At 39.6% G+C, this 24,384-nt stretch overlaps 1 protein-coding gene and 1 non-coding gene across 2 annotated transcripts in view; both read left to right on the top strand.

Moving 5' to 3' along the window:
• ITGA9 (integrin subunit alpha 9) overlaps nucleotides 1-24,384 on the top strand; it is a 447,613-nt gene that overhangs the window by 321,918 nt on the left and 101,311 nt on the right. The window lies entirely within an intron of this gene.
• On the top strand, nucleotides 3,072-3,188 carry LOC143658189 (U5 spliceosomal RNA). Its single transcript, XR_013163191.1, has one exon. It is a non-coding gene; the product is annotated as a U5 spliceosomal RNA (small nuclear RNA).

Here is a 24,384-nt window from a genome sequence, read left to right as displayed (position 1 = left end):
GACCAGAAGGGGACACACAGGTGTCAGCTGGCTCCACAGGCCAATCCCATCCTCTCCCTAGACTGTCCTCTACTGTGGGTCCTGCCCAGGAATCTCCTTCCCTCCAAAGAGGAAACATAGATCGGTGCCCAAAGTGTGGTTGCCTGACCAGCAGTGTCCACAGCCCCTGGGAACTGGATAGAAATGCAAGGTCATGGGCTCCTCCCCAGGCCTGTTGAATCAGAGTCTCTGAAGGTGAGATCTAGCAGTCTGGATGTCAGTGATGCATCCCAAAATTTGAGAACCACTGTGCTACAGGAAGATTACCTCAGAGCAGGGGAAGGAAACCCTACTTTGCACCAAGCACTCTGAGGGCCCCTTTCCACAGTGGCGTCAGGGAAGCAGGCAGACTGGGCTCTGAGGTTAGACTGCCAGGCTCCGAGTGCTAGCTCTGCCACATTGTCGCCCTGTGACCTTGGACAAGTTCCTTCACCCGCTGTGGGCCTCCCTATCCCCATCTGGGGTTATCTTAGTTCTTACCTTGTAAGAATTCTTACCTTAATTCTTTCCTTGCTGAAAAGCATGAACCAGCTCATCCAAGCAAAATGCTTGTGGCAGTGCCTGCCTTGTGGTCAGAGTTCAGTGCACTGTAGTGCCCTTATCTTAGTTTTCAGCACACCAAGGTTGAGAGTCTCATTCTGGGGGTGACTTTGAACAGCCTAAGGATCTGCCAGAAATTGTAGGAGGCAGAAAAACAAAACAAAACGAACACTGGAAAAGCTGCTGCATGGAGCCTAATAGCAGGAGTGACAGTGATGGTGGCACCATTCATAGTAGTTCATTAAACCCTGGCCAAGGCTGAGGGATAGGGATTACTACCTGTATTTTTTTTCTTAGAGAGAAGTTGTTGGTTTACAGAAAAAGCATTCATAAAATACCGAGCTCCCATATACTGCCTTATTATTAACACCTTGCATTAGTGTGATACATTTGTTACAACTCATAAATGAACATTGTTATAGTTGTACTATTAACTTTAGTTGATGTTTACAATAGGGTTCACTGTACTGTACAATCCTTTTTTTTAACTTTTTTTATTGTGAAATAGAACATATATACAAAAAGCAATAAATTTCCAAGTACATTTTAACAAGTAGTTATACAACAGATTTTAAAGTTTGATATGGGTTACAGTTCCACGATTTTTCATCTTTTCTTCTAGCTGCTCTAAGACACTGAAGACCAAAAGAAATATAGTTTATTGATTGATCAGTCATATTCATTTGTTAAATCCTATCTTCTCTATTATAGTTTTCCTTTTCTTTTTTGCAAAAATAACATATATAAAAAAGCAATAAATTTCAAAGTATATTGCAACAATTAGTTATAAAACAGATTTCAGAGTTTGGTATGGGTTATACTTCCATAATTACAGGTTTTTAATTCTTGCTGCTTTAAGATACTAGAGACTAAAAGAAATATCAATATGATGATTCAGTATTCATACTTATTTGTTTAACCTGACCTTCTCTGTATAACTTCAGCATTTACTACCCATTCTCTATCTCCACCCCAGATCCTGGTAACCTGTATTCTAGTTTCTGGCTGTATGAATTTGCTTATTCTTATTATTTCATATCAGCTGGTCAGACTCTACTTATCCTTTTGTGTCTGGCTTATTGCTGTCAATATGCTGTCTTCAAGGTTCAACCATGTTGCTGCATATATCAGAACTTCATTCCCTTTCATGGCTGAATAATATACCATTGTGGGTATATACCACATTTTGTTTATCTATTCATTCACCGAAAGACTCTTGGACTGCTTCCATCTTTTGGCGATTGTGATAGTGCTGCTGTGAACATCACATGAAAATCAGCAGGTTTGAGTCCCTGCTTTCATTTCTTCTGGGTATATACCTAGAAGTGAGTTTGCCCAGCCATATTGTAATTCTGTACTTAACTTTCTACATAACTGCCAAACTGTCTTCTACAGCAGCTGCACTATTTTATATACCCACCAAAAAAAAAAAAATGAGTGTCCCTATTTCTCTACGCCTCTTCAACATTTGTAGTTTTCCAATTTTTTAAGAGTAACCATTCTAGTGGATGTGAAATGGTACCTCATTGTGATTTTAATTTGCATTTCCCCAATAACTAATGATGGTGAGCATCTTTTCATCTGCTTTTTGACCGTGTCTTCTTTGGAGAAATGTCTATTCAGATCTTTACCCACTTGTTTTTTTTTTTGAAACTGAAAAGAAATATACTTTATTTTTTATTGTAGAAGCAGTATTAGTTCATTATTTAAAATTAAAACACAATAGGTTCACATTTCCAAGAAAGTTAATGTCTCTGAAATCTCTCATACTATAAAGATGAACATCTCCAACAAGTTAGTACGTCTTTTCCTCCAATATCTTTTCCTCTCCATACATATAGTCAGATACTAACAATGGCGGCAGTATTCACACTTTGCGATGATGGAGGTGGCCTCAGGGCCCTCCATCTAATGACGAACAGAAGGGCAAACTGTGGTCTATATCCATTTCTTAATTGGGATGTTTGTCTTTTTATTGTTGAGTTGTAGGATTTCTTTATATATTCTGGATGTTTAATATTATTAGATATTTTCCAAATATTTTCTTCCATTGAGTAGGTTCTCTTTACTTACATGACAAAGTCCTTTGATACACAATAGTTTTAAATTTTGATAAGGTCCTGTTTATTTTTTCCTTAGTGTTTATGCTTTGCATATAAAGTCTAAGAAACCATTGCCTGATAGAAAGTCCTTAAGATGCTTCTCCATGTGTTTTTCAAGGAGCTTTATAGTTCTGGTGATTATATTTAGTTATTCAATCCATTTTTATTTGATATTGTGTATGGTGTGAGATGGGGTCCACCTTCATTCTTTTGCATATGGACATCCATTTCCCCCAGCACCATTTGTAGAAGATATTATTCTTTCCCAATCGAGTGCACTGCATACTATTGTGAAAAATCAGTCATCAACGTGAGGGTTCACTTATGAACTTAGCAATTTCCCTTGTGATTTCTTTCTTGACCATTGGTTGTTTAAGAATGCATTGCTTAATACTCAGGTTTCTCTTCAGATTATATAAATCTTTCACCTTTTACTAAAGATTTCCCTGGAGAGAAACAGTAATGAGTTACAAGACTAATTTTTTGAGGTCTTGCCAAAGCAAGACCAAACATAAACCATCAAAAACAGAAACTTCTCTTACTAATAAATAAACTTCTAAGCAAGAAAAAAAGAGAGAGAGAGTGCATTGCTTAATTCCCACATATTTGTGAATTTCTCATTTCTGACTCTGTTATTGATTTCTAGCTTCATTCTATTATGGTTGGAGAAGACACGTTGTATGATTTCAATATTTCTTAATTTATTGAGACTTGTTTTGTGACCTAACATATGATCTATCCTGGAGGATGATCCACATGCACTAGAGATGAATGTATATTCTAGTTCAGTTGGGTAAAGTTTCCATATATGTGTGTTAGGTCTAGTGGTTTAGAGTATCATTCAAGACTTCTATTTTCTTATTGATCCTCTATCTAGATGTTCCATCCATTACTGAAAGTCAAGTTGAAATCTTTAAACTGTTAATGTAGAACTTTCTTTTTCACCCTTCAAATCTGTCAGTATTTGTTTCATATATTTTGGGACTCTACTTTTAGGTGCATAGATATTTATTATTATATGACTTCTTATTGAATTGACCCCTTTATCAGTATATTATAACATTCTTTGTCCCTCATAATGGTTTTTTACTTAGAATCTATTTTATCTGATACTTATATAGCTACCCCAGCTCTCTTTCAGTTATTACTTGCATGGAATATTTTTTTCTATCCTTTTGCTTTCAACCTACTTTTGTCATTGAATTTAAGGTGTCTCTTTAAGCAGCACATACTTGGGTCATCCTCTTCCAGCCATTATGCCAATCTCTGCTTTTGGACTGGAGAGTTTTATCCATTTACTCCACCTTGTAAGTGGTAGAACTAGGATTCGAACTAAGTCAGCTTGAAAAACATTCGTTGTACAGTTACTGGACAGAGGTGGTGGACTCTTTTGCCCGATGCACTCAGTGACCAATTCCTAAGACACTGGGGTTTCAAAGACAGAAGAGTTTATTACTACACGCATAGTAGCAGAGCAGATGGCCTAGTGGCCCAAAGTCTGTTTCCTTGAACGGCAGTAATTCTGATAGTTTTGTTAGAGAAAAAGATGGGCAGGGTTAAGGATAATGAGCACAGTGACTCCAATGATGTAATTAAAGGTGATCTAATTATTGAGCATGTGCAGATTGATTAAATGCTTAATCACTAAACAATGTAAAAAGATTGTGAAATGAGGTATAGGTGATTTGTAAGTTAAAGTCTAAGCTATTGTGCATGTCAGGTGAGTCCATTTTGGTTTAGATCAAGTTATCAAGATAACTTGAGACTTGGCAGTGGTTTAGTCCTGGGCTGACCCAAGACCCTTTGTTATAAACGTTAGGGTCTATCTTTAGTGGTTACAAGGCCCTAAAGTTGAAAAACTGAATAACTGGGTACAAATGAAAGTTTTTACACTCACAAGGACAGAAGATAAGGGCTATAAAATAATTTTCAGAGTTCAAGGCAACTGGATTACAATGTAAAGATCTGTTTACTCCAATATACCAGAAAGCAAAAAGGATTATCTGTATAATGGTTCAGCAATAAAAATCATCCCTTAAATCCTGATTTCTCAGTTATATAGTCACAAGCTGAGAAGTTTCTAGAGTCCCAATTTCTTCTCCCATGAAGCTCTGTGAAGAGGAGAATGGATTTAATGTGCAGGGGCCCTGCCCCACCTTCCCTGGAGCCTGGTATTTCCCCAAGTGGACAGAGAGAAAAACACTTAGAAATGATAATTAAATGAGTCCATGTTTAAGAGGCATTTAAGTGGATTAAAATCAATATAAGTCTTTTAAGTCTGGAAGGCCTTTTTAGCTGACATCCTTAATGTTTGGTGGGTGGAATTCTTTGTTTGGAAAGATCCTGGTTTGCATGGAACTGGCAGTCCCAAGTGAAGCAGATCTGCCCTGCATTGTGCATTAGAGAGGATGAGAGGTGTACAGGACCCAGGGGGGCATTTGTTTAGGGCCTTAAATGCTCAGGCTGACGCCAGGTTGGTGCCCCCACACCTGGGGCACAGATAGAGGAGGGACACTGAGTGCTTCTGTGACGGTCTCTTTCCCACCATCTGAGGCTGCGTTCCATAGACCGAAATCCTGAGACAAGACTTCACGTAAAAGTGATTTCCTAGAAAGCGTTCCCAGGGTAGGGCAATGAGGAAGTAGGACTGGGAGGGGAAGGACGCCAAGCAATGGTGTGAAAACAAGCAAAGTCCTAAGGGAACAGAGAGGGTGTAGGCAATTTTGTCTCAATCCAAATTGTAAGTCACATTTCAGAGCTTCCCAATAGGGGGAAGAGAGCTCAATTAGGGACTCCTGCAAAAGGATGTAAATCCCAGGTACTTCCATATCTCCATTTTCACAGGCCCTGAGGGGTCCAGCAGCCTGAGGGCCATCTGTCAACAAAAAAGCACCAGGGTTCTGGCTCTTGTGTTTGACAGTGGTGAGGGGATATGTATGCAGCCCTGACAGCCTTTAAATACTCGTCCTTCCCCTGCCATTAATGAGACAGTGTGTGGTCAGTATAGCCTTTCGAAGCAAAAGTAAGAAGAGTAGAAAGCAAGCCAGGTGAAAACATTTTCAAAAGGAGAATAAAAAATGAGCTGAACTGTCCTGTGGGGGAGAAACGCATAGAAAATGATGTGGGAACACAGAAAATGTTGATCAATCAATTTCTTTGGTAGGGTCAGAACATGAGAAATAATAAACAATCCAGTCCATTCGTCTCCCCCATCCCCAAACAAGCCTGCTTCGAACATGATAGAAGGTCTAACAGAGTCCAGTGAGTGCAGAATAAACATATTGAGTCTTGGATAATCTGATGCCCCTACAGCTCATCCTTTTTCATAGGTTCAACTCAAACTACCAGGAGAAATTATTAATTTTACACATGACTCCAGCAAGATTGAATTTTGAATCCTAGCCATTGAAGCAACCGAAACAGTCCTTACTATTTGTGTGTGCAAGCCGTTTTAAACAACCAGTCAATGAACTGAAAGTGTGGAAACTAGATCTCTAGGAGGAAACCAAGTATGATCCTAGAAAACAAAGTCCATCAACCTGTATTTGCTCTTGATAATACTAAAGGGACACCTAACTTGGCGTTTAATTATGTCAGTGGGTCCTTCTTAATAGGCTTCTTAATGTTCTAAGTTCAGTTTCTTTAAACTGCCCTGCAGTTGTTCTAACTGGGAATTGATCATTGAAGTTCTGGGCATCAGGCATTTCCCTGAAGTGTGTACCATCTGTGTGTACATCTACACATACCGCCTGTGCTCCCTTCTCATGGCCATTTCCCTATGCTTGAGCTCTTACTTCCAAGACACTTGCTTTATGTCTTGCTTAACAAAAGCTTGCTGAGAACAGAGATATACCAGTGACCCTCCATGCCTAGCACAGGGGATGAGCTCAGTAATAACTGGGGAAAAAATGCATGACAGAGATCAGGTATTCACTCGATACAGGGGGCCATGTCTCCGTCTTTTTATCTGCTGGATAAAGTTCTGACTAAGTGGACTCTCAGCTAGTTCTGACAGTTCTAGTAAAAAAAACCTTTTTGGGTATTGTCATTTGTAATAGTTTATGGCGTATGTGCTCAAATGATGAACTCATTTTCCCACTAAAGTCAGCAGTAGGGTGACTCTTTGGTAGACCACTCTGTCCAGTCAATTGTAGAAATTTTAGTTAGCTAAAAGGAGAGGCAAGAAATAATAATGAGTTGGAAAATAAGACTTATGGGGGTGGGGATTGAGGGATAAAGTTTTCTCTTGTAAAAGCAGATAGCTTTCAGCCCTTTGTGCACACCTCACCTGAGCACACATGACACAGGATTAAAATGGTCTACCTTCTAACCGCTTGGTCCTTCTCCCTTCTCCCAAGCTGGAAACTCCTCCTTGAAGACAGTATATATGGCTCAGTGAATGACATTGAGGCTCATGCAATAAACAATTATTACACAACAGCATGAACAAAAGAATGCAGGAAGTAACAAAAAGCACATACATCAAAATTATTGTACAGGAGCTGTTTGCTGTTTGAGATAAAATAAGAAACATTTGTTGAATGAATAAATGGGCTTCCTCTGGGGCAGCAGGAGGCAAGCACCACTGTTGGAGCCAGGCATGGTCTCTAGAGTTCCTCCTTTGCTGTCATTATCCCTGGGGTGTAGTGTACAGGACTGATGTCATGTGAGTCTCCAGCCTAGCTATGCATGGAAAGGAGGCAGCCTAACACCAAGGGTGCGCAGGCTGTTGAACATATTTAATACCCCAGAGAAGGCACTTTTCTTTGTCCACTCTGGGTCTCGATTCTTGAACCTCCAAATGGGCAGCAAATATATTAGCTCTTGGGGCCAGTGTTCCAAAGTATGCAGTATACTGTATACCGTATATAGCCGTATTACAGCTTCGTGCCAGGGTGCAGAACACTTACCTTGGGTGATTCAACATCCAAACTTCCTGGCCCCTCTTCCATTCTGAAAATTCTGACTTTAAAGGGTGGAGAAGTCCGTAATGTACATCTTTAATAGACTCACTGGGGATTTTAATTCAGGTTAAATTCTGAAGGTTCTTAACTGGGGTGCATACTGGAACCACCCAGGGGGTTATATCATTCTCAAGTTCATATTCTGTGGGCCTGAGAGAGTGATCACCAGCATTTGGGGAAGTGTTCCTATTTGTCTTCTTTTGGGGAAAATATAAAGATTAGCTTTGAACAGGGTCAATCTGATGCACCAAGGGGAGATGCATTACAGGAACAGGACAGCTTATGTGAGCCATTCCTAATTCATATTGATATGAATATGTAATACCTTTACTCATTTTAAAGCTTTTAAAGCACTTTCCCTCTAAGGGCCAAGAAAATTGTTTGAGAGGAGACCACGGATATCCGCTTTGATCAGATAATTGCTCCTCACTCAAGCTGTTCCCCTCCAGCTGATCTCAGGGGTCCAGGTACTCTGCAAATTCTAATACTCAGCTTGGGAGGGGAAATCTATTTCCCTTAAGCCAAAGCTAGACAAGTACTGTCTTAGCAGTTGCTTGGTTCATCTGAGCTCCATAACATGTGTGTTCTCGATATTGACCCTGCTTACTTCACCTTTTTAATCCTGGAAAGAACAAACCCAGAATAGGCCCGGCTTTGATTTCCAAATGAGGGTTTTGATGAAATTTCACCAAAGCACCTTGTTTTGCAATGACTTCCTTGGCATGTTCCTCCAAATCCCTCTCATGTGTGGATGATCCCCTGAGACCCCCTCGATATTCAGTGCTGGTTACCACCCAGAAGAAGGGCTGTGTACTCGGCCCAGCTACACCTGACTTTCAGCCACACTTGGAATCTGTCCTAGAGTCACCTATGCTCTGGGCTACTTAAAGGCCACTTTGGCTGCATCTGTTTTCCCTGTTTCAGAGTCTTCTGGCCTTTGCTCCCCGCCTGGTATATGCTCAATTTCCACGGATTCTTCGGGGGTGGGGGGCAGGGTGGAAAGGAGGCCTCATCTGCTGCTTGGTGTCTCCCTGGCTCAACTGTGATCCTTTCTCTGTATGTGTGTGTGTGATCCATTTTTATACTACAGCTAAGGGATGTTCTCAAAAATATGAATCGGGTTGTATTAGTTACCTGCCTAGAATCCTCTTGTGCTATCCCTTTGTACTTAGAAGTAAGTCCAAACTCCTTATCATGTTCTGCACGGCTCTGCATGACCAGCTCTCAGCTCTCGTATATCTCCCGTTCATCTTCTACATCCCTTGGTCCGTTCCTTGGATTCTCCTGCCTTTCCCCATTTTAGGGATTTCACATATGCTGCTTCTTCTGAGTGGAACACTCTTCACTCACCCCTTTATGTCTTTAATCCTTCTCATTACGTAGATTGCAGCCAAATACTACTTCCTCAAAGACACCTTCCTCTGTCACCTAAACCATGTGTGATGCTGTTTGCTTCCTTCATGGCACTTCTCAAACTTTATAATTATTTTTAAATAGATTTATTGAGATATAATTCTCATACCAAACAATTAACACTTTTAAAGTGTACAATTAATGTTTGTTAGTCTATTCATGGAGTTATACATCCACTGCCATAGTTTTAGAACATTTTCACTACCCCAAAAAGTTACCTAGTACTCAATTGTCATACTCCAATTTCCCATCCATTGTATGGCCATACCACATTTTGTTAACCCATTTATCAGTTGATAGGACATTTGGGTTATTTCCACGTGGAGGCTATTGTGAATAATGCTGCTGTGGTCATTGTGTATGGTTTTTGTGTGGACATTTTGCTTGAGTATATACCAAGGAGTGGAATTGCTGGACCGTATGGTAACTCTGTGCTTAAATGTTTGAGGAATTTCCAGACTGCTTACCTAAGTGTCTGCACCATTTTACGTTCCCACCAACAGTGAATGAGGGTTTTGATTTCTCAACATCCATCCCCAATGCTTGCTATTATCTATCTTTTTTGTTATAGTTATGCTAGTGGGTGTGAAGTGGTATCTCACTGTGGTTTTTTCATTTACATGTTCTTGATGATTAATGATGTTGAGCATCACTCATGTGCTGATTGGCCATTTGCATAGCTCTTTTGGGTTACATGTCTTTTTATTACTAAGTTGTAAAAGCTCTTTATGTGTTCTTCTTTTTTCCACTCTTTTTTTAAATCTTTTTTTTTGTATAGTATAACGTATATACAAAGCAAAGCAATCATTTGCAAAGCACTCTTCAAGTAGTTACAGGACAGAACCCAGAGTTTGTCATGGGCTACCATACAATCCTCTCACATTTTTCCTTCTAGCTGCTCCAGAACATAGGAGGCCAGAGGGCTTAACTATTTTTTTGTCATCGTAATCGACTTTCCCTCCTTCCTTCTTTGTGTAAAATAACATACACGCAAACAAGCTATAGCACCACAAAAGCACAGCACCACAATTAGTTGTAGAACATATTTCAGAGTTTAACATGGGTATACAATTCCACAATTTTAGGTTTTTACTTCTGGCTTCTCAAAAATACTGGAGACTAAAAGAGATATCAGTTTAATGATTCAGCATTCATATTCATTTATTAAATCCTATCTTCTCTGTATAACTCTGTATATCACCTTTGATCTTTCCATCCCTCTCTTTAGGGGTATTTGGGCTATGGCAATTCTAAATTTTTTATATTGGAAAGGTCTGTCACTAATATGGGGTAGGGAGATGGAACTATCTGATGTTCTGGAGAGGCTGGGCTAGGTTTCAGGACCCATCTGGAGGTTGTAGGTTTCTGACAAGTTACTCTAGTGCCTGGAACACTTGTGGAATCTTATTAATTGCCCTTGGTATTCTTTAGGATTGGCTGGAGTGGTCCTGGTTGAGGGTTGGCAGGTTATGATAGGTAGCAAGGTCTACCTGAAGCTTGCGTAACAGCAACCTCCAGAGTAGCCTCTTGACTCTATTTCTACTCTCTCTCCCACTGAAACTTTCTTAATTACAGAATTTCTTAATTCTTTTCCCCCTTTTGGTCAGGATGGAATTGTTGATCCCACAGTGCCAGGTCTGGATTCATCCCTGGGAATCATCTCCCACGTCGCCAGGGAGACTTTCACCCCTGGATGCTATATCCCACATAGGGGGGCAGGCAATGATTTCACTTGCAGAGTTGGGCTTAGAGAAACTGAGGCCACATCTGAGCAACAACAGAGGTAATTCTTAGGCGTGCCTATAGGTAGTCTAAGGTTCTATGCTACCTACATAAGCTTCACAGGAGTAAGCCTCCTGATCAAGGGCATGGCCTATTGATTTTGGTGTCCCTAAAGTTTGACACAGTATCAGGGAATTCCCTGATGGTAAGGTTTAATAGTTCCGTATTTTTCTCCCATCCCTCAGGGGATTTTGCCAATACTTTTTGATTAACTGCTTAATATACTCTAGGATGTATCCAGGCATTACAATAATCTATACAGGATTAAAGGGCCTCTTTCTTATTCTGTGCTCCCTGTGTTTCAATTGTTCAAATGAGCTATACAGATAGGTTGAGTTAGATTATGCACTACAGAAAATTTCAGTTCCATATCAAATAAACCTTTCTTCCATTGGTCTCAAAGTGTATGTGTGGTTCTAATATAGAGACACTGTCTTCCTTACCCCATGTTCTGAATTACTTCAATCCCAACCTGTTCGGCTTCATTCTTATCTCTAAATATCAGGTTATATATATAAAACAGCCTCTCAAATTCCAGAAATAATAATCACCACTCCAGACTTAATGTGTCTGCTCTAAAAGCTTACAATCTAGGACCCTGTTTTCTTATAAGCATTTTCTAAAGGTGACCATACCGTTCTTGTTCTTTTGTTTCTGGCTTATTTTGTCTCACCAAATGTCCCACATGTTCATTCGCATCGTTGCATGCCTCACGACTTTGTTCCTTTTTGTAGCAGCACAGCCTTCGTTCATAAGTATACACCATTGTTCGCCATTCTACTTCTCCATCAGTGCATCCTTCAGCCACCTGCATTCATCAGGCATCATGTAGAGGGCCCAAAGTCCACAGTCCATCAACATTCTCAATTTTAGATAATTTCATTCTTCCCAAGAGAAAGGAAACCAATAAACACACCCTCGCCAACTAGGAAATTTAAACCTCCTCTTAACTCTTGTCTCTCCCCCACTATTTACCTCTGCTATTGCTGTGGTAGTGCTGATGGTTTCCTTTTGAACATAGCTCATAGCATGCAATAGCAGTTTTCCCCCTGTACTTGAATAAACACTCTTTATACAAGAATCATATCTTTGAATTAATTCTTGCGAGAAGTAATTCATATTTCTAGTGTTAATCAGTTGGACATGTAGGTCTATACAACCACTTTCAATCTTGTTCATCTTCAATATGGTAATATTACTTACAGACCCACTAGAGAACCACCTTCACTCCTATCGAATCCCTTACACTGGAGTTCAACCTCATTAGCTAACTGTTCACCCATCTCTAGTTTCTATGTATCTCTAAGTCCCCTATATTCCGTATTATAAGCCTCTGATTATACCTTTATGCTGGTCATAAAAGCAGAATCATACAGCATCTATCCTTTTGTGCTGGCTAATTTCACTCAGCATTATGTCCTCAAGACTCATCCATCTTGTCATGTGCTTCAGGGTGTCATTTTGTCTTACTGCTACATAATATTCCATCATTATGTATATATCACATTTTGTTGATCCCCTCGTCTGTTGATGGGCATTTGGTTTGTTTCCATCTTTTGGTGACTGTGAATAATGCTGCTGCTATGAACATCGGTGTGCAAATGTCTGTTTCATTGTTTTCAGCCCTTCTGGGTATATACCAAGTAGTGCTATTGCTGAGTCATAGGGCAACTCGATATTTAATTTAATTTCCTAAGGAACCATCAAAAAGTCTTCTATAGTGCCTGCACCATTATACATTCCTACCAGCAGAGCATAAGTGTCCTATTTTTCCACATCCTCTCCAACATTTATAGTTTCCTGTTTGTTTAATACCAGCCATTCTTATAGGTGTGAGGTGGTATCTCATTGTAATCTTGATCTGCATTTCCCTTACAGCCAATGAAAATGAGCATCTCTTCATGTGCTTTTGAGCCATCTGTATTTGCTCTTCAGAAAAATGCCTATTCAGATCTTTAGCCCATTTTATAATCCAGTTGTTTGTTCTTCTGTTGTTGAGTTGTATGATTTCTTTGTATATACAGGAAATCAAACCTTTGTTGCATATGTGATTTCCAAATATTTTCTCCCATTCAGTTGGCTACCTCATCACCTTTTTGACAAAGTCATTTGAAGTGCAGAAGCATTTGATTTTGAGGAGTTCCCATTTATCTATTTTTCTTTTGTTGCTTGTGCTTTGGATATAAAGTCTAGGAAACTACCTCCTATTACTAGAACTTGAAGATGTTTCCCTACATTTTCTTCTAGAAGCTTTATGGTGCTAGCTCTTATATTTAGGTATTTGATCCACTTTGAGTTAATTTTTGTGTAGGGTGTAAGATAGGGGCCCACTTTAATTCTTATGGCTATGATATACAGTTCTTCCATGCCCAATTGTTGAAAAGACTATTTTGTCCCAATTCAGAGGATTTGGGGGCCTTGTCAAAAATCAGTTGACCATAGATTTCGTGGTCTATTTCTGCACTCTCGATTCAATTCCATTGGTCAATGCTTCTATCTTTGTTTCAGTACCATGTTGTTTTGACCACTGTGGCTTTATAATAGGTTTTAAAGCTAGAGAGTGTTAATCCTCCCACTTCATTCTTGTTTTTTAGGATGCTTTTAGCTACTCAGGGTATCTTTCCCTTCCAGATAAATTTGGTTAGCTTTTCCAGATCTTCAAAGAAGGTTATTGGAATTTTGATTGATACTGTGTTGAACCTGTAGATCAATTTGGGGAGAATTGACATCTTAACTATATTTAGCCTTCCTATCCATGAGCAGGAAATGTCTTTCCACGTATTTAGATCTCCTTTGATTTCTTTTGGCAACGTTATGTAGTTTTCTGTGTACAAGTCCTTTACATCCCTAGTTAAGTTCATTCCTAAGTACTTGATTCTTTCAGTTGCTATTTTGAATGAGATTTTTTCCTTAACTGACTCCTCAGCTAGCTCATTGCTTGTGTATAGAGATGTTACTGATTTTTGCACATTAATGTTATATCCCACTGCCTTGCTGAATTTGTTTATTAGCTCAAGTAACTTTGCTGGAGATCTCTCAGGACCTTCCAAGTGTAGTATCATATCATCTGCAAATAATGAGAGTTTTATTTCTTCCTTTCCAGTTTGAATGCCTTTTAATTCCTCATCCTGCCTGATTGCTCTAGCTAGAACATCTAGCACAATGCTGAATAATAGTGGTGACAGTGGGCATCCTTGTCTCATTCCTTCTCTTAGGGGAAAAGCATTCAGTCTCTCTCCATTGAGTACAATGCTGGCTATCGGTTTTTCATATATTCCCTTTATCATACTGAGGTAATTACCTTTGATTCCTATCTTTTGGAGTGTTTTTATCAGAAAAGGATGCTGAATTTTTTCAAATGCCTTTTCAGCGTCAATCGAGATGATCATGTGATTTTTCCCTTTTGATTTGATAATGTGCTGTGTTACATTAGTTGATTTTCTTGTGTTGAACCGTTCTTGTATTCCTGGGATAAATCCCACTTAGTCATGGTGTAAAATTCTTTTAATGTGCTTTTGGATTCGATTTGCTAATATTTTATTGAGAATTTTTGCATCCATGTTCATTAGGGAGATTGGTCTGTAGTTTTCCTTTCTTATACCATCTTTACCTGGTTTTGTTATTAAAATGGTATTAGCTTCATAAAATGAGTTAGGTAGAGTTCCATTTTCCTCAATTCTTTGTAAAAGTTTAAGCAAGATTGATGTTACTTCTTTATGGGATGTCTGATAAAATTCTGAAGCCATCTGGCCCTGGGTTTTTCTTTGTAGGAAGATTTTTGATGGCTGATTGAATCTCTTTTCTTATGATTGGTTTGCTGAGATCTTCTATTTCTTCCTGAGTCAGTGTAGCTTGTTTGTGTGTGTCCAGGATTTTGTCCACTTCATCTAAGTTGTCTTGTTTGTTGGCATATAGTTGTTAATAGTATCCTCTTTTGATTTCTTTTATTTCTTCACAGTCTGTGGTAACACACCCTTCTCATTTCTGATTTTGTTTATTTGCATCCTCTCTCTTTTTTTCTTTGTCAGTCTTGCTATTGGCCCATCAATTTTATTGATTTTCTCAAAGAACTAACTTTTTCTTTTTATTGATTCTTTCTGTTGTTCTTTTGTTCTCCCGTTCATTTATCTCTGCTGTAATCTTTTTTATTTCTCTTCTTCTATTTCCTTTGGGGTAAGTTTGCTGTTCTTTCTCAAGTTCCTCCAGGTGTGCTATTAAGTTCTAGATTTTTGCTCTTTCTTGTTTTTTAATATAGGCATTTAGGTCAATAAATTTCCCTCCCTGCACAGCCTTTGCTGCATCCTATAAGTTCTGATAAGTTGTATCTCCAGATAGCTACTGATTTCTCTAGCAATTTCTTCTTTGATGAATTGGTTGTTTACAAGTGTGTTATTTAATATCCATATATTTGGAATGTTCTCATTCTTTGATGGTTATTGAGATCCAGCTTCATCCCACTGTGATCAGAGAAAGTGCTTTGAATAGTTTCAGTGTTTTTAAATTTATAGAGACTGGTTTGTGCCCCAGCATATGATTTATCCTGGCAAATGTTCCGTGAGCACTAGAGAAGAACGTATATCCTGTGCTTTGGGGTGCAATGACCTATATATGTCTGTCTGGTCTAATTCATTTATCAAATTATTTAACTTCTCTATTTCCTTGTTGATCTTCTGTCTGGTTGTTCTATCTGTAGAGGAGAGTAGTGTATTGAAGTCTCCTACTATTATTGTTGAAACATCTATCACTCCCTTCAGTTTTACCAGTATCTGTCTCATGTACTTTGGAGTTCCTTGATTGAAAGCATAAACAGTTGTAATTGTTATATCTTCTTGGTGAATTGACCCTTTAATTAGTATATAATATCCTTCTTTGTCTCTTATAATGTCTTTACATTTAAAGTCTATTTTTTCCAATATTAGTATAGCTACTCCTGCTTTCTTTTGGTTCCAACTTGCATGGAAGATCTTTTTCCATCCTTTCACTTTCAATCTATTTGTATCCTTGTGTCTAAGATGAGCTTCTTGTAAGAAACATATAGCTGGATTATGTTTCTTAATCCATTTTACCAATCTGAATCTTTTAATTGGGAAATTTAGTCCATTAGCATTCAAAATTATTACTGAAAAGATGTTTCTTGATTCCATCATCTTATGTTTTTAATTTTATTTGTCAGATCAATTTATTCTTTTTGCTCTTTCTCTTTGTATTCTTTAAATTACCCTTAGTGGTCCTCTTCAATTCTGTGCCCTCCTCCAGACCTCCCTCTCCTGTCTTTTTTTTTTCAGCTGGCAGAACTCCTTTTAGTATTTCTGGTAGGGCCAGTTGCTTGTTGACAAATTATTTCAGGACTTCTTTGAAAACTTTAATCTCTCCCTCAATTTTGAAGGACAATTTGGCTGGGTACAGAATTCTTGGCTGGAAGTCTTTCTCTTTCAGGATCCTGAATATATCATACCACCTCCTTCTCACCTGCAGGGTGCTAGTTAAATAGTCTGAACGCACTCTTACTTGGTTTCCCTTGTATGTAGTAGATTGTTTTTTTCTTGCCGCTTTCAGGATTTTCTGCTTCTCGTCAACATTTGATAGGCTGATTAGTATGTGCCTTAGGGAAGGCCTACTTGGATTTATTCTGTTTGGAGTTTGATGGGTGTCTTTGACTTGTATATTTATGTTCTTTATGAGGGTTGGGAAGTTTTTCCCCATTATATCCTCAACTGCTCTCCCTAGCCCTTTATTCCTCTCTTCTCCTTCTGGGATACCAATGATTCTGATATTTATGTGCTTTATTTTGTCTATCATTTCCCTGAGTTCCCATTCAATATTTTCCATCTTTTTTCTCCATTTGCTATTTTGAGTCTTTGAAGTCAATTATCCAGTCCTATCACTTATTCTTTCTTCTGTCTCTTCAGATCTGGTGTTGTGTTCCTTTAGTATGTTTTTTATTTGTCAACAGAATCCTTAATCTCTGTGATATCTACTATTTTTCTACTTATTCTTTCAAATTCCTCTTTATGCGCTTCTACTGTCTTCTTGATCTCCTGTATGCCATTTGCTACCCTACTTACTTTATTAAGTAAAGTTGTATGAACATCTTTATTAGTTGTTTCAGTGTCTGTGTCTCCTCAAATGTTTTAATTTGGTCATTAGGTGGGGCTATATCTCTCTGTATTGTGATATACTTGGTAGTCCTCTGCTGTCTTCGTTGCATGTAAACATCTTGATTGATTTACTTTGGGAGTTTTTTTTATCAGTAGTCTAAGGCCTTGTGTTTGTGGGATGGTTGTGTAGCAGGGGGCAGGGCACGGGATGAAGTACTTGATATAATGATTTGTTTCAGGACAGATATGGGTGCCAGTTGGGAATGCTATGCTGATGTTTGTGTATGTGGGCACCCAGCAGCCAGGGAGGATGTAGCTGTGCAGGTGTACCAGTCTGGGGGTGTAATCCTGGTGTGCACTGGTCTAAGGCAGGGGGCCCTTTGTGTGCATGCATAGAGCTGTGGCAGCAGGTCAGCATTATGCCTTCGTGGGGCAGATGTGACCCGGCTGTGCAGCTCGGCACTTTCTCAGAGCTGGGAAGTGAGGGCTATGCGATGTGCAGTCTAGGACTACTGTACAATGCAGTTCCCAGAGCTGAATGACATGGTTAGGGCACTGTAAGCATGTGTGGGCTCGGGAATGCCATAAACGGATGGGGATGTGCAAAGTTCAGAGGGGACAGAGTGAGGCTGTGCAATACTGTGGGCAGAGGGGCAGGCATTGCCTATGTATGGAGGCTAGTGCCCACAGCCTTTATGCGCTGACAACATCCTGGAGGGAACAGGGAAGGGGAAGTAAGTGCTCAGGAGGGGTGCAGGAGAGGTGGGTTAGGCTGCACTTGGGGTGGATGTGTGGGGCAGGTACATGCACTGGGGGCTGGTGGGGTAGGGCCTCTGGAGTGTGGGGAATGGGAGCAGATGATGGGGATTCAGGTGTGTGAGGTGTGAGGTGAGTTGCCAGTCACGGGCTGCACCGGTGAGGGTAGCACACCCAGGGAACACGGCGTGGCTTACTTCCTAGTCCTGCACTCCCATCCGTGCGCTCTCGTGGGCTCTGCGCCTCCATGCCTCCACTCCAGGCTCCAGCCTTCTGCCTCTCAGTTCCTTGGCTTCTGTAACCAGGGCTGCCACATGTGGTGCAGGAGACTCTCCAAGGTCAGCCATACTCCCGAATTGCCACCTCAGTTACCCTCCTGTCCCTTCTCTAACTTTTCCGTGGAGCAGGGCTAATCTTGAGCTATCTAGTTGACCATCTTCCTGGAAGTCTACTCCTTTTTTTAATTGACAGATCTTCACATACATACAATCCATACATGGTGTACAATCAGTGGCTCACAATATTATCACATAGTTGAGTACTCATCTCCATGATCATTTTTGGAACATTTGCATCACTTCAGGAAAAGAAAAAAATTCACACATCCCATATCTCTTACCCCTTCCTCTCATTGAACACTAGTATTTCAATCTACCCAATTTTTTTACCCTTTATTCCACCCCTCCATTATTTATTTATTTATTTAATCCTTATTTTTTACTCACTTGTCCATACCCTGGATAAAAGGAGGATCAGATACAAGGTTTTCACAATCAAACCATCATATTGTAAAAGCTATATCATTATACAATCATCTTCAAGAATCAAGGCTACTGGAACACAGCTCAACAGTTTCAGATGCTCCCCTCCAGCCACTCCAGTACACCATAAACTAAAAAGGGATATCTATATAATGCATAAGAATAAGCTCCAGGATAACCTCTCGACTCTGTTTGGAATCTCTCAGCCATGGAAACTTTATTTTGTCTCATTTTTCTCTTCCCCCTTTTGGTCAAGAAGTCTTTCTCATTCCCATGATACTGGGCTCTAGCTCATGCCAGGAGTTCTGTCCTACATTGCCAGGGAGATTTACACCCCTGAGAGTTATATCCCACATGGGGGACGGGCAGTGAGTTCACTTGCTGAGTTGGCTTAGAGAGAAAGAGGCCACATCTGAGCAACAAAAGACGTTCTCTAGGACTAACTTTGGGCCTAATTTTAAGTAGGTTTAGCCTATCCTTTGCAGGAGTAAGTTTCATAGGAGCAAACCCCAAGATTGAGGGCCAAGCCTATTGATTTGGTTGTCCCTAATGCTTGCAAGAATATCAGAAATTCTCCAAATAGGAAAGTTGAATATTTCCTCCTTTCTCCAAAGCCCCCCCAAGGGGACTTTGCAAATACTTTATTCACTGTTCAAATTACTCTGGGATATATCAGGGCATCACACTAGCCTAGACAAACCAACAAAATCTCACACCATATTCAAGATTCCCTGTACTTATGTTGTTCAACTAAACTAACCATGCCAGTTAAATTAGGAAATGCACTACCCAAAATATAAATTTTGCACCAAATAAACATCTCCCCTTTGGTCTCACACAGAAGTTGAAGTTTTAAAATATGGATGATATCATCCTTTACTCTGTGTTCTGATTTACCCCAGTCCTATCCAGATCAGCTTCCTTCTTATCGCTACTTGAAGTCTGATCCCTTTTTCAACTTTTAAGCAGTTCCTGTATGGGATACTGCTGACTTTTCATAGCTTCAGAGCTCTAACTCTGAGTCTCAGATGTCACGCAAATACCCAAAGTTTCTGGGAAGACCAGGTTATATGCCTAATCCTTGAGAATGATCTATGAGCACTTGAGAAAAATCTGTATTTGCTGTTGTAGGGTGTAATATTCTGTAAATGTCTGTTAAGTCTAGTTCATTTATCATATTATTCTAAATCACTGTTTCCTTATTGATCTTTTGTCTAGATGTTCTGTCCATTGATGAAAGCAGGAAATTGAAGTCTCCAACTATTATGGTGGAGGTGTCTTCTCCCTTCAGTATTGTCAGTGTTTGCCTCATGTATTTTGGAGCATTCTGGCTCAGTGCACAAATATTTATGATTGTTATGTCTTCTTCTTGAATTGTTCCTTTTATTAATACATAGGTGTCCTTCCTTGTCTCTTTGAATTGTTTTACATTTGAAATCTCATTAGTCAGAAATTAATATAGCTATCCCTGCTCTTTTCTAGTTTTCTTTTCAACCTATTTTTGTCCTTGACTCTAAAATTTCTTGTAGATAGCATATAGATGGGGCCTGTTTTTTAATCCATTCTACCTGTCTGTCTTTTGATTGGAGACTTTAATCCATTAACATTTAATGTTATTAATGTGAAGGCAGTACTTTCTGCTATGATTTTGACGTTTGAATTTTATATGTCATATCTAAATTTTTTTCTCTTTTTACCTTTACTGATAGTCTCCATTTCTACATTCTTCTCCAGATTTCTCTCTCCTTTTTTTTCTTATTTGCTGTAATGCTCCTTTTAGTGTTTCTTATTCACCCAGTCTCTTAGTCACAAATTCTCTCACCGACTGTCTGTCTGAAAATATTTTAATCTCCCCTCATTTTTGAAGTACAGTTTTCCTGGGTGAAGAATTCTTGGTTGGCAGTTTTTCTCTTTTAGAATCTTAAATATATCATACCACTACTTTCTCACTTCCATGGTTTCTGCTGAGAAACCCACACATAGTCTTATCAAACTTCCCTTGTATATGATGGATTGCTTTTCTTTTACCACTTTCAAAATTCTCCCTGTCTTTGATATTTAACAATCTGATTAATAAGTGTCTTGAAGTATGTCTATCTGGATCTATTCTGTTTGGGGTATCCTGCACTTCTTGCATCTGTAATTTTATGTCTTTCATAAGAGATGAGAAATTTTCAGTGATTATTTCCTGCATTAGTCTTTCAGCTCCTTTTCCCTTCTTATCTCCTCCTGGGACACCCGCAACATATATATTCGTGTATTTCATGTTGTCATTTAATCCCCTGTGACCCTGCTCATATTTTTCAATTCTTTCCCCTATATTTTCTTGTGTGTGTCAGATTTCAGAGATCCAGTCCTCTAATTCATTAATCCTGTCTTCTGCCTCTTCAAATCTACTGTTGTAAGTTTCCATTATTTTTTTTCCCTTATTCTATTGTGCCTTTCATTCCTATAGTTCTGCAATTTGGCTTTTTCAAACTTTTGATTTCTTCTTTATGTTTGTCCAATGTCTTCTTTATATCTTCCCAACTCATTGATTTGATTTTGCATATCTGTTCAAACATCCTGAATTAGGTGTTTCAACTCCTGTATCTCATTTAAAGTGTTGGTTTGTTCCTTTGGCCATATCTTCGATTTTTCCAAGTATGACTTGTTAAATTCTGCTGGCATCTAGGCCTTTGATTTCCCTAATTAGCTTATTCTGGAAGTTATTTTCACTTTTTTACCTAGGGTTTTCTTGCTGAATGGCTTTATTCTCTATCTATTCTTTGACATTCAGTTCAACTTATTCTAGACCTCTAGCATAGGTTCTATTAACCAATCAGAATTTTTCAGTTCTTGTTTTTCTGTTTCTTGCCTTGCCTATATGGAGTCTTTCTTTTTGAGGAGGGTCTCCTCAGATATTATAGACCCCAGTCAGGTTTTCCTAGACCAGACAGGCCCATGTCTCAGGAGGAGCGAGTAGTCAGCATCAGTTTCCCCTGAGGGTGAAACCCAGCAGGTTGTCAGATCTTCCTGTGAAGCCTCTGGGCTCTGTGCTTTCCTTTGCCTGCCCTGCATGTGGTGTTTGTCTGCCCACAGCTTCCCACCAGTGTAAAGTGATGTGCTATGTTTAATTTCAGTAGATTCCCTTGCCAGGGGCATGATTGAGACAGAGGTTGTAGTAGTAAGATGGCTTTGATTGCTTCTGCTTTCCAGTCCCTGGGCCTGAATTCCCTGAAAGAGGGCCTCCACTTGAGCTTGGCCTTGCCCCCATTTTGGGGGGAAGATATACCCTTATGGGAATTAACCCCTTTCACTTGACTAGTTACTCTATCTTTCAGACATGCCTTAGTTCCAGCCTTGCCTGGGGCAGTGCTGGAGCCAGAGAGTGCTTCCATTTCTATCTGATGAGCTATTAAGAGGTTAAAAAAAAATTGAAAAGAAAAAAGCCTTTTCAGAACTGGCCCTCACTCCCCACACAAGTGAGTTGGGCTGGGAGAAGGAAGTTAACTCTGAAAACCTCAAACTCTCTAGAAGTGGTTCTCAGATTTGACTATCACCCATAAAACACAGCTCAGCCTAAGGTAATTCTCCTTGCATCATCTGCAGTTTCGCAAGGACATGTGGGAGTTAGGAAAAGGGAAGTAATAGTGTATTGTTCAAAAGTCAGCTTCATGGCAGGCAGCAGGAGGCAAAGAATTGTTAGAATCTGGCACATGTAATAGTATATCTTGAGATCTTTAATCTCCAATTTACAAGGTGTCCAAACAGTCAAGTCTTTTCCTCACACCCATGTGTATTCAGAGTCTTATTTGTCTTCTACTGGAAGATACACAGGTGAGTTGGGCTGGGAGAAGGAAGATAACGTTTCGAGAGACCTTCAGGGGAGGAATTGAGAACATAAGCTTTGGGGAGGGATCAACCCAACTCAAATCCTGGCTCAATCATTTGCTGGCTGTGAAACCCTGGGCAAGTGATTTAACTTGTTTGTATTCCAGTTTCCCCCTTGAAAAATGGCAATAAGAAGAGAAGCTACCAATTGAGTTCTTAGATAATGGATTTAAAACACTACCTGGAGTGCACAGGTGGTTCCGTGGTAGAATGCTTGCCTTCCATGTGGGATTGCCAGACCATGCACCTAAAAAAAAAAGCACTACCTGACACACAGCCATTCTGAGTGGGGGCAACTATGTACCCCATACTGCACACCTATCAGCCCTGGCATCCCAGCAAGTCTTAGAAGGCAAGTCTTATGTCTTCATTTTACAGATGAGTAAATGGAGGCTGGTAGAAAAGGTAATTGATTTATCTGAGGATGCATTGCTGCTACATACCAGAGCCAATAATCAAAGTAGGAATGCTAATGCCCAAACTTTGGTGCTTTTTATGCTGTAAACCCATGTAGTTTTCTCCTTGAGTAGGAATTTCATGGGCCCTGTCCCAAAGGATTCCCTTTTGGGAATAGGATGGTTATTTCAGATGAGGCTCAGGCTGACTTGTTGTGGGACCAATAAAGTATTTTCTGGGAATAATCTCTCTTTCTGTGAATTTGTTGGGCCGGGTTACTGGGAATTCCTACTCACCTCTGACTCCTCAGTTGATTAGAGAATTCAGAAAAAAATTCTCCCCAAATCTACCTGAATTATATATTAAGTAAGTGAGTTAACATGGCAAGAAGGAAGGGGGTCTTAGATGAGCAACAAAGTGCTAGACCAACAGCCAGGCATGGAGAACTCACTGAGCAATGAAACAGCATTTGATCTGTATTACCAACTCAGGAGGTCACATGATGTCAAGCAAAGTGGAGTCCCAGTTAAGCTTATATTGTCTTCTACTGGAAGATACACAGATGAGTTGGGCTGGGAGAAGGAAGTTAACTCTGAAAACCTCAGACTCTCTAGAAGTGGTTCTCAGACTTGACTATCACCCATAAAGCACAGCTCAGCCTAAGGTAATTCTCCTTGCATCATCTGCAGTTTTGCAAGGACATGTGGGAGTTAGGAAAAGGGAAGTCAGATTTCAGGCTTGACCTGGACCTTGCAGTTTTCTCTCCCAAAGAGCACTGCATGGATGGTCAAAGTAGGCACAATTTCAGAATCAAATCAAATGCTTGTGCAATCAGAGGTAAGGAACCCAAAGGCCAGAGACTTGTTAATGTCATTATCTGATTCTTCCTGCCAGCCACCACATGTTACAAGCAGGACTGGGGCTGGGCTTCACCGGCCAAGCTCCCAGGGCTGAAACTGCTGAGGGATGTCTGGAAAAGAGAGGGACTTTGCCAAGGCAAGCACCTCCCATGCCAGGCAGACCAGCAGATGAATTTGTTCTTGCAGCCTCTTCATCCCAATCCCACACGAGCCAAAACCCATTCATTTAATAAATGCAATCTCAGTAGCTACTATGTGCCAGGCTTAGGGCCAGTCACTGAGATTACAGAGGTGAATATATGCAGACCAGATGTGCTTTTCATCTTTTTTTTTTAAAGTTAATTGATATTTTCCTGATCCTGAGACTGATGTGTGCTGGTAGAAAATTCAGACTGAACCACCCATAATCTCCAGGGAGAATCCTTGATAGCGTTTTATAGTCTTGGAGGCCTCTTTAGCCAAGGAAAATTGAGACTGGGAAAATGGCCATTTATGTGAATCTTTTTTTTTTTTTTCAAAGGTTCCAAATTTCATAGGAAAATTGTTTTCAAACGTTTTGATTGGAACTTTACTAGACAAATGTAACTAAAACTTATGAAAGCAAGTTCATTTTATCCTACATTTAACAGAGCTTATTTTGTAACTACTTTGTCAAAGATATCTTATACCCAAGACAGAAACTTATTTGCTCTATTGGCATCTAATGGTGTCTTTAAAATAACAGTAGATGCATGTCTGTTTCATCTCTTTATCTTTTTAATTTAAATCCTTATCATTTGAAGCATGTTAATGTGTTATCT

Source organism: Tamandua tetradactyla, chromosome 15 (genome assembly GCF_023851605.1).
Source record: "Tamandua tetradactyla isolate mTamTet1 chromosome 15, mTamTet1.pri, whole genome shotgun sequence".
NCBI lineage: Eukaryota > Metazoa > Chordata > Mammalia > Pilosa > Myrmecophagidae > Tamandua > Tamandua tetradactyla.
The sequence above is the reverse complement of the archived record's forward strand: the minus strand, read 5'-3'. Positions and strand labels throughout refer to the sequence as shown.